This window comes from Salmo salar, chromosome ssa18 (assembly GCF_905237065.1).
Source record: "Salmo salar chromosome ssa18, Ssal_v3.1, whole genome shotgun sequence".
NCBI lineage: Eukaryota > Metazoa > Chordata > Actinopteri > Salmoniformes > Salmonidae > Salmo > Salmo salar.
The window spans coordinates 50,458,718-50,476,548 of record NC_059459.1 but is presented as its reverse complement, the minus strand read 5'-3'; the positions used below and the strand labels follow the sequence as shown (position 1 = coordinate 50,476,548).

The following is a 17,831-nucleotide window of genomic DNA, read 5'->3' as shown; positions in this document are numbered from 1 at the left end:
CTGCCATGAAATCCTCCAGTTGACGGATTGTTGCTCCCAAACAGCCGTCGCCCAGGAGAGCACCCTTCCTGACATTAGCGTAATAATATACGCTATCTTCGATCGGTCCGAAGGGAACGAAGATGACTGTAGCTCAAAAATAAGAGAGTATTGAGAAAGAAAACCCCGGCAGGTACCAGGATCCCCAGAGTAACGCTCGGAGGTGGTAAGCCGGGTTCCCGTGGAGCAGGGGGTAGGCTGTACCAACTCACCACTCATAGGTAAAAAGTTACTGGGTGGTTGGGGGGGGGTTCTCAGAGGTGGTAGGCTGCCTATGAGCTAAGTCCCTGATTTGCTTCATAATAGCCTTAAACCCCAGGACGTGATGTTACGTAAGGGAACGAAGCCCTTCCAGAAGGTCCTGAAGTAGCTCCTCATGCCTCCCAATGATGGCTCCCTGCAGGGAGACAGCGTGGCGGAACTGGTCCAGGTCTGCTAGGTCTGTCATGGCCAGTTCGTACTATAACGGCTCAGGGCCAGACCCAGATGCAGACACGGGAGGCAGATGGTTTGATATTTATTAGTTCCAAAAGGGGTAGCAAAGAGAATAGTCGTGGACAGGCAAAAGGTCAAAACCAGATCAGGAGTCAGGGGGTTCAGAGTGGCAGGCAGGCTCGAGGTCAGGGCAGGCAGACTGGTCAGGCAGGCAGGTACAGAGTCCAGAAAACAGGCAAGGGTCAAAAACTGGGAGGACTAACAAAAGAGAGAATAGCAGGAGCACAGGAAAACCACGCTGGTTGACATGAAACAGACAAGACGAATTGGCACAGAGAGACAATAAACACAGGGATAAATACACTGGGGAAAATAAGCGACACCTGGAGGAGGTGGAGACAATCACAAGGACAGGTGAAACAGATCAGGGCGTGACAATTACCACGGTTTGAAAAACTCACGGTAAATACTGACCAGCATCAACCAAAGTTAGCAACAGTCTGATGCAGGCGTAGCATGCAACGCGGGTTTTGTTTTGTGTGAAAACATGGCGTAAGGCAGTGACAGCGCTCGGGAGATTTTTCAGCCTTCTAAGAGGACCAAATCTGAAGTGTGGTCGTATTTTGGGTTTTACAAGAGTGCTGAGGGAAACTTAATCAAAGATGGTCACCCCTGTCTGCAGAACATGCAAATAAAAAATGTGCTGCAAAAGGTGGCAAGACTTCAAATCTCTTGAGTCATCTTTGTGACCACCACCTACTACTTTATAGCAAATGCAAGGTAAGTTACATTTTAGGTCAATGTATGATGTGGGGACTTCGGAATGGGGGAAGATGTCATGGTTTATCTGTCTAACTTGCTAATAGCTTGTCAATATTGTAAACTGAAGCTTTGAGCTACTCTTGTAAAAACACTACATGTTGTTCTGCTGCTGTATGCGTCGTGTGTCTGCAGACTCTATTCGCAAATTGCACATGATAACACGTTATGTAGTTTAGTCCCCTAACCAACATATTTTGTTCATTTAAAATCCAGCAGACGTCGACTTGGTTGTAAAAGTGTTCCAACAGGAGAATTACGATAGACTCCTATACAAGACAATTGTCCATTGTTGGGCTCATTGCAATTACTATCACTGTCTTAAGACTAATTTGTATTTATGTAAATTGTGCATGGAGTCATTGCGTATACTCAAACGCAACACAGAAGATGGTGTAAGTGAATATAATAATACATTTGCTATTCCCTTGTTTACAGAGTGGGCATGCAGCAGGAAAACCCAGTGATGCTACTGGTCCCTCATCTACAGTTGTGACAGACACTCAAGCAAGCATTTAAAAGGCAGGTTGCTTATGCACCCACATCAAAAAATGCTCAAGACCTCACTGCAGCCCTTTCATATTACATTGAAAAGGACATGATGCCATTTCAAAATGATGAGGCCTGGCTTTCTGAGGCTGAAGGTTGCCGTGCCTCACTACAAAGGGAGTGCTGCTAATTTTATTTGTTGTTTATTTGATTTGCTTACCTGTTGGGGCTACAGGTTAGCAATGAACCCCGAGACGGGATTGCTAACAAGGCTGGAAATTCAAAACATCAAAAATCTAATAATTTCAATTTCTCAAACAATCAACTATTTTACACAATTTAAAAGATAAACATCTCCTTAATCTAACCACATTGTTCGATTTTCAAAGAGGCTTTACGGCAAAAGCATAAAGTTAGATTATGTTAGGACAGTACATAGCCACAACATCCATTTTCAATTCAAGGTCAGGCGTCACCAAAAGCAGAAACCAGCTAAAATGATGCACTAACCTTTGGCAATCTCCATCAGATGACACTCCTAGGACATTATGTTATACAATACATGCATTTTTTGTTCCATCAAGTTCATATTTATATCCAAAAACAGCATTTTACAGTAGCGGTGAAATTCAGATTTTTTTCTTCTCTGAAATGCTTCCGGTGAACAACGTTACAATTTACAAAATTACTATTCGAAAACATTGGTAAATTATAATATTGTCATTCAAATAATTATATTTTAACATTTCGTAAATGCTACTGTATTGCCAGATTTCAAAATAACTTTACTGGGAAATCACAAGTTGCAATAAACCGGGTGCTGTGCTAAGAACAATAGGCTAGGCTATATAGGTTAGCATCATCTTGTAACCATCTAATTTCAATAATACTATCGTCAATAATCCCTTACCTTTGATTATCTTCATCCATTGGCACTTCCAGGAATCCCAGGTCCACTACAAATGTGGTTTCTTTTGACAAAGTTCATAATTGATGTCCAAATAACTCCAAGTTGTTCCATGTTGTTAGCGCTTCGGTGGCTACTCAAAAGTAGCGCGGGCGGGGGGGTGGGAAGTCACGGCGAAAAGTTTAAAAAGTTTTAAAAATAATCTATTTACGTTCGTTCAAACATGTCAAACGTTGTTTAGCATCAATCTTTAGAGCCATTTTTAACGTGAAACATCAGTAATGTTTCAACCCGACCTCTCCTGTGTCTTGAAAAACGTATTTGAAAATTGTCTCGCGTCACATGATTGAGCAGATGCAGGCAATAATGGAAGTGACGACATCCCAGGGAGGTCAACTTCCCTTCCTTGTCATCCGGTCTCTGTTGATCATAGACGCTTCAAACAACTTTATAAAGATCGCTGACATCTAGTGGAAGCCGTAGGAGTTGCGAAATGAATCCATTCTCACTGTGGTATCTATTAAACAATTATTTAAAAAAATAGTACAGCCACAAAATTATTTTTTTCTCTCAGGTTTTCTCAGGTTTTTGCCTGCCATATGAGTTTTGTTATACTTACAGACACCATTCAAACAGTTTTAGAAAATTCAGAGTGTTTTCTATCCAAATCTGGTAATAATATGCATATCCTAGCTTCTGAGTTGGTGTAGGTGGCAGTTAAAAATGGGCACATATTTTTTTCAAAATTCTCAATACTGCCCCCTAGCCCCAACAGGTTTTAAGGTTGTGTTCATTTAAACCTGCACTAGGGAAACTTTTACCTCTCGTAGCCACATGGTGCCGTCTTTAATGTTATTATTTTAATGTTTATGCACACAAAGTGCATAGTGATGCTAATTGTATTTTTTGGTTTTCAATATAAAACTTGGTGAAATGATTTATGTGTGTGTATCAGTACTGTTTGAACATTTCCAGCACATTTTAAACCTCTTTGGGCTAGGTGGGGCGCTAGTGAGCCACCTCGCCAACAGCCGGAGAAATTACAGAGCGCGAAATTCAAAATACAAAAATCATAATATTAAACATTCATGAAAATACAAGTGTCATACATCATTTAAAAGCTTAGCTTCTTGTTAATCCAGCCGCTTTGTCAGATTTCAAAAAGGCTTTACGGCGAACGCATACCATGCGATTATCTGAGGACAGCGCCCTTCATACAAAAACATTTTCCAAACCAGCAGAGGCATCAGAAATAGCAATAAAATAAATCACTTACCTTTGATCTTCCTCTGTTTGCAATCCCAAGGGTCCCAGCTACACAACAAATGGTCATTTTGTTCGATAAAGTCCTTTATATCCCAAAAAAGTCAGTTTAGTTGGCGCGTTTGATTCAGTAATCCAGTCGTTCAACATGCAGACAAAGGAATCCCAAAAGTTACCAATAAACTTCGTCCAAACAACGTTTCTAATCAATCCTCAGGTACCCTAATATGTAAATAAATGATCAAATTTAAGACAGAGAATAGTATGTTCAATACCGGAGATAAATCATCCACGTGCGCCACAAGACTACACTCCTACATTCGAGCTAATTAAAATTTTAAAAAAGCCTGAAACCCTTTCTAAAGACTGACATCTAGTGAAAGCCATAGGAACTGCAATCTGGGAGGATTTCCTTTGAATTTCCCATAGACAAGTGTTTCAATGGGTGGTGACCTCAAAGATTTCTGGATGGGTTTTCGCCTGCCATATCGGTTCTGTTATACAGCCTTAATACCGTGATAATTTTGGTCACTATAATCATTTGAAATGTTCATACCGTTTCATCTCTAATACAGTGCAACCGTCGCGGCCCGCTAACAAGGACTGTGCCCCCCCCCACTATATTGCTCCCTATCCCAGTCTGTTGTCCCCACATGCTTCAAGATGGCTACCATTGTTCCTGTACCCAAGACGGAAAAGGTAACTGAACTAAATGACTACCACTCACTTTTGTCATGAAGTGCTTTGAGGCACTATTCAAGGACCATATCACCTCCACCTTAGCGGCCACCCTAGACCCACATCAGTTTGCATACCGCCTCAACAGGTCTACAGATGACGCAATCCCCTTCACACTGCACGCTGCCCTATCCCATCTGGACAAAAGAAATACCTATGTAAGAATGCTGTTCATTGATTACAGCTCAGTATTCAACACCATAGTACCCTCCAAGCTCATCAAGCTGGAGGCCCTTGGTGTCAGCCCTGTGCAATTGGGTCCTGGACTTCCTGACGGGCTGCCCCCAGGTGGTGAAGGTAGGAAACATCTCCACTTCGCAGACCCTCAAAACTGGGGCCCCACAAGGGTGTGTGCTCAGCCCCCTCCTGTACTCCCTGTTCATCCACGACTGTGTGTCCATGCATGCCTCAAACTCAAACATCAAGTTTGCAGACAACAACAGTAGTGGGCTTGATTACCAACAACGACGAGACAGCCTACAGGTAGGAGGTGAGGGCACTCGGAGTGTAGTGTCAGGAAAACAACCTCTCACCCAATGTCAACAAAACAAAGGAGATGATCGTGGACTTCAGGAAACAGCAGAGGGAGCACCCCCCTATGCACATGGAAGGGACAGTAGTGGAGAAGGTAGAAAGTTATAAGTTTGTCGGCGTACACATAATAGACAAACTGAAATGGTCCACCCACACAGACAGTGTGGTGAAGAAGGCGCAACAGCACATCTTCAACCTCAGGAGGCTGAAGAAATGTGGCTTGTCACCCAAAACCCTGACAAACGTTTACAGATGCACAATTGAGAGCATCCTGTCGGGCTGTATCACAGCCTGGTACGTCAACTGCACCGCCATCAACCACAAGGCTCTCCAGAGGGTGGTGCGAGCTGCACAATGCATCACCAGGGGCAAACTACCTGCCCTCCATGACACCTACAGCACTTGGAATGCCAAAAAGATCATCAAGGACATCAACCACCCAAGCCACTGCCTGTTCACACCGCTACCATCCAGAAGGCGAGGTCAGTACCGGTGCATCAAAGCTGGGACTGAAACATTGAAAAACAGCTTCTATCTCAAGGCCATCAGACTGCTAAACAGCAATCACTAACTCAAAGAGGCTGCTGTCTACATTGAGACCCAATCACTGGCCAGTTTAATAAATGGATCACTAGTCACTTTATACAATGCCACTTTAATAATGTTTACATATCTTACATTCCTCATATCACATGTATATACTGTATTTTATACCATCTATTGCACCTTGCCTATGCCACTCAGCCATCGCTCATCCATATACTTACATGTACATATTCTCGTTCACCACTTTAGATTTGTGTGTATTAGGTAGTTGTTGGGGAATTGTTAGATTACTTGTTAGATATTAGTGCACTGTCAGAACTAGAAGCACAAGCATTTCGCTACACTCGCATTAACATCTGCTAACCATGTGTATGTGACAAATAAAATTTGATTTGATTTGAATATATGTAAATGTTTGCTCTACCCAAAATTGCAACCAACTAATTGCAGCATTAACGCAAAAATGGAAGAGGCAAGTAGAAGGGGGAAAAAGTAAGGAACTTGTTTGTCGGCCCTGCATTAAAGATCAAAACTGGTTAAAGTAAATTGTGATAAATAAAAATATATACCAGTTTCATTTAAGGACCAAAACAATTACAGCTGTGCCATATAGATATCCAAAATAGTTGAAGAGATTTAATGTACCGAGACATGGTTTATGAATTGACTTGCAAACATGGTTTATGAATTGCAAAACGATGCCAGATTTAAAACTTAGAATTTCTATATTTAAATTAATATACAAAATTCATGCAACCAAAATAATGTTATATATATGATATGTGGGGACACAACCTTCCCAGCTCTGCAGATTTTGCTGCGAGGAGGCAGAGTCATTAGATCATTTATTTTGGTACTGTCCATATGTAGCTTGTTTTGTCACAGGTCCAGGAATGGCTGAAGAACATTTACCTGGAGCTTTGTTGCCTTGGCTGTGTGTTTTGGGTCATTGTCATGCTGGAATACCCATCCACGACCCATTTTCAATGCCCTGGCTGAGGGAAGGAGGTTCTCACTCAAGATTTGACGGTACATGGTCCCATTCATCGTCCCTTTGATGCGGTGAAGTTGTCCTGTCCCCTTAGCAGAAAAACACCCCTATAGCATAATGTTTCCACCTCCATCTTTGGCGGTGGGGATGGTGTTCTTGGGGTCATAGGCAGCATTCCTCCTCCTCCAAACACGGCGAGTTGAGTTGATGCCAAAGAGCTCCATTTTGGTCTCATCTGACCACAACACTTTCACCCAGTTGTCCTCTGAATCAGATGTTCATTGGCAAACTTCAGACGGGCATGTATATGTGCTTTCTTGAGCAGGGGTCCTTGCGGGCCCTGCAGGATTTCAGTCCTTCACGGCGTAGTGTGTTACCAATTGTTTTCTTGGTGACTATGGTCCCAGCTGCCTTGAGATCATTGACAAGATCCTCCCGTGTAGTTCTGGGCTGATTCCTCACCGTTCTCATGATCATTGCAACTCCACAAGGTGAGATCTTGCATGGAGCCCCAGGCTGAGGGAGATTGACAGTTCTTTTGTGTTTCTTCCATTTGCGAATAATCGCACCAACCGTTATCACCTTCTCACCAAGCTGCTTGGCGATGGTCTTATAGCTCATTCCAGCCTTGTGTAGGTCTACAACCTTGTCCCTGACATCCTTGGAGAGCTCTTTGGTCTTGGCCATGGTGGAGAGTTTGGAATCTGATTGATTGATTGCTTCTGTGGACAGGTGTCTCTTATACAGGTAACAAGCTGAGATTAGGAGCACTCCCTTTAAGAGTGTGCTCCTAATCCCTCACTGTAATTGCTGTCTTTTGGCCGTAAACATAAATGAAAGCCCATACATAAAATTGTTGCTGACCAAATTGACCTGGAGAAAAACAGCAATAGGAATGCTATTAGCCGTTTTACAATGTGAGCTGGAAGCAGTATGCATATTGAAAACATGATTGTTTTACTTCATATTATGAGGCAGGTCTTACCTTGCTTGAAAATCCGACCATAGAAGCTTCATAGGTGGTAGGGAGTTACAAGTTTGGGGAAGCACACAATTTATCCTACCATTTCTACCAATCAGTGTGACAGTTATGATTTTCACTTGCATCTTTGTGGAACAGTTTAAATTGTTATATTTCTTCAGTTTTTTCTTACATTGTTCTTAATATTATCATACATTTGCAGTGAATGGTTGAAGGAGTTTGCGGAGAAAAATTCTGTAAAGGATGCCGAATTCTACATTACCAAAGGATTGGAAAGGACCGACGTGATTGAATAAAACAATTCATCAATCAAGTCAAAGGTAAGTTTGTTTTAACTTCTTAATCAATATTTGTGATACATTCCCAAGAGAGGGTTGTGACTTTTGTGCTTGTGTTTTTGATAGGGTGGGGGGGTTTTGCAAAGAAGAACATTTTTGCAGAGACTTTTATTTTGGAATACAAAGGCAAAGTACACAACATTGGGAAGAACTGGTATTCCACCTGTAATTCGATCTATGCCTTCCAGTTCCGACATAATGGATCTTTTTTTTTACTTTTTCAATTTTTGTAACGCTTGTCGTCTGTGGAAGAAGGGGACCAAAGCGCAGCGTGGTGAGTGTTCATATTAATGATTTAATGTTACGGCTTGGTAATCGTGGAGGAGGAATGAGGCGCAGGAAGCAGCGAACACAGGGTAGTGGTGTTTTTAATATACACTCACACAAAAACAAATGTTCCCACACACAGGGGAGAAAACACATACGGCGTCCAACAACGTTGACACGAACACAAGCCGTCTGACAAGGAACAATCATTAATCCCGCACGAACAGGAGCGGGCCAGCTAAACTAAATAGCCCCTCTAATGGCTAATTGACCACAGGTGTCACAAAATAAAAAAAGGGAAAAGCAAAAGGGAATCGGTGGCAGCTAATAGGCCGGTGACGACGACCGCCGAGCGCCACCCGAGCAGGAGGAGGCGCCACCGTCGGTGGGAATCGTGACAGTCTCGAGTCCAGAATGGCCCGTACGCTGTACACCGGGGACCCCCCGATGTCCAGAGGGGGCGGAGGAACCTCCGGCACCTCATCTTCGTGAAGGGGACCAGCTACCACCGGCCTGAGGAGAGACACATGAAACGAGGGGTTAATACGGTAATAGGAAGGGAGTTGCAACCGATAACACACCTCGTTTATCCTCCTCAGGACTTTGAAGGGCCCCACACACTGCGGCCCCAGCTTCCGGCAGGGCACGCGGAGGGGCAGGTTCCGGGTCGAGAGCCAGACCCCGTCTCCCGGTGCGAACACGGGCGCCTCACTGCGGTGGCGGTCAGCACTCCTCTTCTGCCGCGCACTGGCCTCCTTTAGTGAGTCCTGGACGGCTCTCCAGGTCTCCTTGGAGTGCTGGACCCAGTCCTCCACCGCAGGAGCCTCGGTCTGACTCCGGTGCCATGGTGCCAGGGCCGGCTGGTAACCTAACACACACTGAAAGGGTGATATGTTAGTAGAGGAGTGGCGAAGTGAGTTCTGGGCTAACTCAGCCCAGGGAATATACCTCGCCCACTCCCCTGGCCGGTCCTAGCAATACGACCTCAGGAACCTGCCCACCTCCTGGTTCACCCTCTCCGCCTGCCCATTGCTCTCGGGGTGATAACCGGAGGTCAAACTGACCGAGACCCCCAGCCGCTCCATAAACGCTCTCCAGACCCTGGATGTGAACTGGGAACCTCGATCAGAGACAATGTCCTCCGGCACCCCGTAGTGCCGGAAGACGTGGGTAAATAGGGCCTCCTCAGTCTGCAGGGCCGTAGGGAGATAATGGGAGCCGCTACCTGGCCAAAACCCCGGATAAACCTCCGGTAGTAATTGGCAAAGCCTAAAAACCGCTGCACCTCCTTCACCGTGGTTGGAGTCGGCCAATTACGCACGGCCTTAACGCGGTCACACTCCATCACCACCCCCGTGGTGGAAATGCGATAACCTTATAAAGGAGACGGCTCGTTTGGAAAACTCACACTTCTCAGCCTTAACGTATAGGTTATGCTCCAGCAGTCTACCAAGCACCTTGTGCACCAGGGACACATGCGCGGAGCGGGTGGCGGAATATATCAGAATGTCATCGATATAGACAATCACGCCCTGCCCGTGCAGGTCCCTGAGAATCTCGTCAACAAAGGATTGAAAGACGGCTGGAGCATTTTTCAACTCATACGGCATGACGAGGTACTCATAATGGCCTGATGTGGTACTAAAGGCGGTTTTCCACTCGTCTCCCTTCTTGATACGCACCAGATTATACGCGCTCCTGAGATCCAGTTTTGTGAAGAACTGTGCTCCGTGAAATGATTCCACCGCCGTAGCGATGAGAGGTAGTGGGTAACTAAACCCCACCGTAATAGCGTTTAGACCTCGGTAATCAATGCACGGACGCAGACCTCCCTCCTTTTTCTTCACAAAAAAGAAACTCGAGGAAGCGGGTGAGATGGAGGGCCGAATGTACCCCTGTCCCAGGGATTCCGTGACATATGTCTCCATAGCTGCCGTCTCCTCCTGTGACAAGGGGTACACGTCACTCCTGGGAAGCGCAGCGTTAACCTGGAGATCTATCGCACAATCCCCCTGTCGATGAGGTGGTAATTTAGTCGCCCTCTTTTTACAAAAAGAGATCGCCAAATCGGCGTATTCAGGGGGAATGCGCACGGTGGACACCTGGTCTGGACTTTCCACCGACGTGGCACCTATGGAAACTCCTAGACACCTACCTGAACACTCCTCTGACCACCCCTGGAGAACCCCCTGTTTCCACGAAATATGGGGATTGTGACCAGCCAGCCAGGGGACCCCCAGCACCACCGGAAACGCAGGCGAATCAATAAGGAAAAAACTAATGCGTTCCTTATGATTCCCCTGCGTTACCATGTCCAGTGGCACCGTAGACTCCCTGACTAGCCCTGACCCTAATGGTCGGCTATCTAGGGAGTGCACGGGGAAAGGGGAATCTATCGGCCCCCACGGAATGCCCAGCTTAATGGCAAGTCCATGGTCCATAAAATTCCCAGCTGCGCCTGAATCGACTAGCGCCCTATGCTGGGAAGAGGGAAAAAAATGTAGTAAACAAAACAGGTAAAAACACATGACCAACAGGGGGTTCTGGGTGAATCTGGTGCTGACTCACCTGAGGTGACCGAGAAGTGTTCTGCCTACCATCTCGACTCCCAGACTGGCTCGTCCAGCACCGGTCGGCCGTGTGTCCTCTCCGACCACAGCTGGTGCAGGAGGAGCCACCTCCTCCGGTGCCCCTTGGCACGGCCCCCCCTACCTCCATAGGGGTAGGGGCGGGGGTGCACGGGGGTGGAACGTGCAGGACCCTCTCCGAACGCCCGCGGGCAGCCAGCAGATTGTCCAGTCATATGGACATATCTATCAGCTCGTCCAGGGACAGAGCTGTGTCCCGACAGGCCAGCTCCCTGCGGACGTCCGCCCGGAGAGACTGCAGCGGTAGTGGTCTATGAGGGCCCTGTCGTTCCACCCCGCCCCAGCAGCCAAGGTCCTGAAGTCCAGCGCGAAGTCCTGGGCACTCCTCGTCTCCTGCCTGAGGTGGAACAGCCGTTCACCCGCCACTCTTCCTTCCAGAGGGTGGTCGAACATGGCCCGAAAGCGGCGGGTGAACTCTGGGTAGTGGTCCCTCGCCGAGTCTGGACCGTTCCAGACCGCATTAGCCCACTCCAGAGCTCGGCCCGTCAGGCAGGAAACGAGGGGACTCACGCTCTCCTCCCCCGTGGGAGCAGGTCTGACGGTGGCCAGGTACAGCTCAAGCTGGAGCAAAAACCCCTGGCACCCAGCCGCCGCCCCATCGTACTCCCTCGGGAGCGCCAGACGAAGCGCGCCAGAGCCAGACGTCATGGGAGGCGAAGATGGCTGTATCGGGGGAGGTGGAGAGAGGATACCACTTCTCTCCCATCGGTCCATCCTCTCCATCATCTGGTCCATTGCCGATCCGATGCGATGGAGGACTGTCGTGTGGTGGAGTACGCGTTCCTCCATCGAGGGCAGAGGAGTGGCCGCTGCTCCCGCTGATTCCATGCCTTCTATCGTGGTGCGGGATTCTGTTAACCTCTTGGGGCTATGTGGGACGCTAGCGTGCCACCCGTGGTGCACCCTATCAACAGCAGGTGCATTTCAAGAGCGGCAAATTTGAAACCAAATAAATGTCCAAATTCAAATTTTTCATACATACAACTATCTTACACCCTTTGAAAGATAAACATCTCCTTAATCTAACCACGTTGTCCGATTTCAAAAAGGTTTTACGGCGAAAGCATAAAGTTAGATTATGTTAGGAGAGTACATTGACAATAGCTGTGTGTAATGTTTTGTCAATTCAAAGACAGGCGTCACCAAAACCATAAAACCAGCTAAAATGATGCACTAACCTTTTACAATCTCCATCAGATGACACTCCTAGGACATTATGTTAGACAATGCATGCATTTTCAGTTCTATCAAGTTCATATTTATATCCAAAAACAGCGTTGTACTATGGCGTTGATGTTCAGGAAATCGTTTCCCTTCAATAACCGGCAGTCAAGTCAGCACCACAAATTAAATAATTAAAATTAGAAAACATTGGTAAAATATTATATTGTCATTTAAAGAATTATAGATTTACATCTCTTGAACGCAATCGACTTTCCAGATTTAAAAATAACCTTACTGGGAAATCACACTTTGCAATAATCTGAGCACTGCGCCCAGAAAAATACGCTTTGCGATACAGACAAACGGCCATGTTGGAGAGATCTAAAATCGAAAATACTATGTAAACAATCCATTACCTTTGATTCTCTTCATCAGATGTCACTTCCAGGAATCCCAGGTCCATAACGAATGTAGTTTTGTTCAAAAAAGCTCATCATTTATGTCCAAAAAGCTCCGTGTTGTTAGCACATGATCTAAGCCCGCCGGACTTCACTTCATGAACGAGGGGAAAAAATATATTTACGTTCGTTCAAACATGTCAAACGTTGTATAGCATAAATCATTAGTGCCTTTTTTAACCAGAACATGAATAATATTCAAGGTGGACGAATGCATTCTCTTTTAAAACGTTTTGGAACGAGGGTACCCAACATGACCTCACGCGCCAGAGTCTAATCGGCCATCACCGTTCCAAGGCTCTTGTTCGGTCAGATCTCATAGTAGAAGATTCAAAACACTTTGTAAAGGCTGGTGACATCTAGTGGAAGCAATAGGAAGTGCCAAAACATTAATCAGCCCCTGTGTGTTTCAATGGCATTGGCTTAAAGGTAATTCAACACATCAGGTATCCACTTCCTGTCAGAAAATGTCTCAGGGTTTTGCCTGCCAAATGAGTTCTGTTATACTCACAGACACCATTCAAACAGTTTTAGAAACTTTAGGGTGTTTTCTATCCATATATAATAAGTATATGCATATTCTAGTTACTGGGTAGGATTAGTAACCAGATTAAATCGGGTACGTTTTTTTATCCAGCCGTGAAAATACTGCCCCCTAGCCCCAAAAGGTTAAGGCTTGGTAATCGTGGAGGAGGAATGAGGCGCAGGAAGCAGCGAACACAGGGTAGTGGTGTTTTTAATATACACGCACACAAAAACAAATGTTCCCACACACAGGGGAGAAAACACATACGGCGTCCAACAACGTCGACACGAACACAAGCCGTCTGACAAGGAACAATCATTAATCCCGCACGAACAGGAGCGGGCCAGCTAAACTAAATAGCCCCTCTAATGGCTAATTGACCACAGGTGTCACAAAATAAAAAAAGGGAAAAGCAAAAGGGAATCGGTGGCAGCTAATAGGCCGGTGATGACGACCGCCGAGCGCCACCCGAGCAGGAGGGGGCGCCACCGTCGGTGGGAATCGTGACATTTAATAATAAGAAACACTTCAAAACAATTCAAGAAAATGAACGACAGCCAACAGTTCTGTCAGGTCACATAATGTACAAAACTGAAAATAACTACCCACAAACCCCAAAGGAAAACAGGCTGCCTAAGTATGACTCCCAATCAGCAACAACGATGTACAGCTGTCCCTGACTGAGAGCCATACCAGGCAAAAACAAAGAAATACAAAGCATAGAAAAAAGGACATAGAATGCCCACCCAAATCACACAGGTCAGGGCGTGACAATTTCTCTATCTTTTACTCGAGATGGGGATACTATCAACCAGTGGAGGCTCCTCAGAGGAAGATGGGGAGAACCAACATTGAACTTCTTAAAAATTTTAAAATATTTAAAGTTATATTTAAAGTTATCCCCACTGTAACTCTTTGGGGAAACATGACCAAATTCACATAGAAATGTGAGTTATAGATCTATAATAGATATAATAGATCTATAATTCTACTTGAAAGCGAGTAAAACGCGGTAGACCTGTTCTATGTGCACTATTTCTACGCTTCCCGTTCGTACGCTTTGTTTGCGTCTTTTACTTTCAGTATTGTTCACCAGCTTCAAATAGCAGAAACAATATTTTTGGCTATGGAAAATATTTTTCACAACGGTTTAACCTGTTGGGGATAGGGGGCAGTATTTGCACGGCCGGATAAAAACGTACCCGATTTAATCTGGTTACTACTCCTGCCCAGTAACTAGAATATGCATATAATTGTTTGATTTGGATAGAAAACACCCTAAAGTTTCTAAAACTGTTTGAATGGTGTCTGTGAGTATAACAGAACTCATTTGGCAGGCCAAAACCTGAGAAGATTACAAACAGGAAGCGCTCTCTCTGACTATTTCTTGGCCTTCTTGATCATCTCTAACCAAAACAGGGGATCTCTGGCATAACGTGACATTTTCTAACGCTCCCATAGGCTCTCAGAAGACGCCAGAACGATGAATGGTGACTTTACAGGCCATGGCAGAAAAACAGTAGCGCATTTGGATAGTGGTCGATCTGAGGACAATGAGACTGGAGGCGCATGCACGAGCTGACACCATGTTTACTTTCTCTCTCTTTGAACGAAAACAACGACTCCCGGTCGGAATATTATCGCTTTTTTACGAGAAAAATCGCATAAAAATAGATTTTAAACAGCGTTTGACATGCTTCGAAGTACGGTAATGGAATATTTAGAATTTTTTTTGTCACGAAACGCGTCGGGCGCGTCACCCTTCTTTACCCTTTCGGATAGTGTCTTGAACGCACAAACAAAATGCCGCTATTTGGATATAACTATGGATTATTTGGAACCAAACCAACATTTGTTATTGAAGTAGAAGTCCTGGGAGTGCATTCTGACGAAGAACAGCAAAGGTAATCCAATTTTTCTAATAGTAATTCTGAGTTTGGTGAATACCACACTTGGTGGGTGTCAAAATAGCTAGCCTGTGATGGACGGGCTATCTACTCAGAATATTGCAAAATGTGCTTTCACCGAAAAGCTATTTTAAAATCGGACATAGCGAGTGCATAAAGGAGTTCTGTATCTATAATTCTTAAAATAATTGTTATGTTTTTTGTGAACGTTTATCGTGAGTAATTTAGTAAATTCACCAGAAGTGTTCGGTGGGAATGCTAGTCACATGCTAGTCACATGCTAATGTAAAAAGCTGGTTTTTGATATAAATATGAACTTGATTGAACAAAACATGCATGTATTGTATAACATAATGTCCTAGGAGTGTCATCTGATGAAGATCATCAAAGGTTAGTGCTGCATTTAGCTGTGGTTTTGGTTTTTGTGACATTATATGCTAGCTTGAAAATTGGGTGTCTGATTATTTCTGGCTGGGTACTCTGCTGACATAATCTAATGTTTTGCTTTCGTTGTAAAGCCTTTTTGAAATTGGACAGTGTGGTTAGATTAACGAGAGTCTTGTCTGTAAAATGGTGTAAAATAGTCATATGTTTGAGAAATTGAAGTAATAGCATTTCTAAGGTATTTGAATATCGCGCCACGGGATTACACTGGCTGTTGAGTAGGTGGGACGCAAGCGTCCCACCTAGCCCATACCTCTTGACGTCACCCTAGGATAGGGGGAGCCACAGCGCATTTTGGAAAGAATTCGTGCCCATTTTCAACGGCCTACTAATCAAACTCAGAAGCTAGGATATGCATATAATTAATACCTGTGGATAGAAAACACCCTAAAGTTTCTAAAACTGGTTGAATGGTGTCTGTGAGTATAACAGAACTCATATGGCAGTCAAAACCCCGAGACCGATTGAAACAGGAAGTGGAATTCTGAATTGTGGACTCAACTTCACGTCGTTGCCTATTATTCACACCGTGAGCTATCGTTCATTGAGCACTTCCTATTGCTTCCACAAGATGTCCCCAGTCTTTACAAAGTGTTTTGAGCCTTCTACTGTCGAAACTCAGTGAATGAGACGCGTTGGAAATTGGTCACAGGGGGAGGGCCATCACCATTATGACGCCGGCGGCCCTGTCTACCCCCACCTTTCGAAACGTTTTGAAACACAATGCAATCGTCCCCCTCGAATCTTATTGGCTCTCTTGTTGAAACAGGCCCTGAAGATTTATGTTATACAACGTTTGACATGTTTGAACGAACCTAAATGGGAAAAAAATGTTTTATTTCGAAACGGCTGTCCCGCGCCCGGCAGAGTATTTGGATACAGCATTCAGACGCGCTAACAACAGCAAGCTAATGGAACATAAAGGATGGACTTTTTCGACCGAAAATACATCTGTTGTGGACCTGGGATTCCTGGAAGTACTTTCTGATGAAGACAACTAAAGGTAAGCGATTATTGACAATATTATACAAGATTAGATGTGATATGCGATTGTTCCAAGATGGCGCCGAGCTGTATTTACTAGCTCATTTTCTGAGTATCGCATCCCCTTTTATCGCTAAGTGTGATTACCCAGTAAAGTTATTTTTAAATCTGGTATGACAGGTGCTTTCAAGAGATATTCATCTATAAATCTTAGAATGACAATATTACATTTTAAAAATGTTTTCGAATAGTAATTCAGTAAATTGTAGCACTGTTTCATCGGATGCATTTGACGGGAAAATAGTTAGTCAACGTCAGACGCCGATGTAAAATGCTGTTTTCATATATAAATATGAACTTTATTGAACAAAAGAATGCATGCATTGTGTAACATGATGTCCTAGGTGTGTCATCTGATGAAGTTTGTAAAAGGTTAGTGCTGCATTTAGCTGTTTTTTGGTTATTTGTGATGCATGTGGTTGGTCGGAAAATGGCTATGTTGCTGCTTTTACGATGGACTCCTCTAACATAATCTAATGATTTGCTTTTCCTGTAAAATCTTTTTGAAATCGGACGACGTGGGTCGATTCAGGAGAGGTGTATCTATAAAACGATATGAGACAGTCCTATATTTGAAAAAAAAAGATTATATTTCGTTATGCTAATGTCGCTAGGAGTTTTCCCTGGATTTTGATCCCGCATACGGGACGGGACGCTGGAGAGGGATACGCCTAAAGGACTTGTCAAGATGTTCAACACAATGAGACCTGACGAAACAACGGATGCTGCCAAAAATTATCTCTGCATTTTAGTGTATGCAAAGTTCTTATTCAAGAGGCTTGTATATGATATGACACAACAAAAAATATATTAGACAAAAAATCTGGGAACTTGGGAGGTTGTTGGTCACCTTGAGAAAGTCAACGTCACTTACCACTGTAGCAGAAGCCATCAAGCCAGCCAATTTTGATATAGTTATTCGAGCTGTCAAAGAAACTGCCAAGTTCAACGAAAATGAAAATACCTACGGAATTCCTATCGCTTGCTGTGAAGTTAAGCAGTTCCCTAAAAGACATGGAAGAAATGTTGGAATGCCGGGCAATAATGGTTGACGATGATGAGTTGATAAGGAATACGAAGGGCTTTGTGACGCTCTATACTAAGGCATGGTCTGGAAGTGTCTCACATGCTGCACATTCCGCAATCAGTGAGGCCAAGTACAATAAACCAACATCATTACCCAAAACAGAAGATGTTAAGAAACTGACTGAACACCTGTTCACAATGGAATCTTTAACAGCACGGGAAGTGTTAAATAATACAAGACTCTTGCAAAATCAACATTACCATGG

The 17,831-nt window shown here is 44.4% G+C and overlaps 1 pseudogene; it reads right to left on the bottom strand.

Annotated features, from left to right (window-relative positions):
• Positions 1-367: 367 nt before the first annotated feature.
• The window catches only part of LOC106577469 (O-phosphoseryl-tRNA(Sec) selenium transferase-like), an 81,533-nt pseudogene continuing 64,069 nt past the window's right edge, over positions 368-17,831 (bottom strand).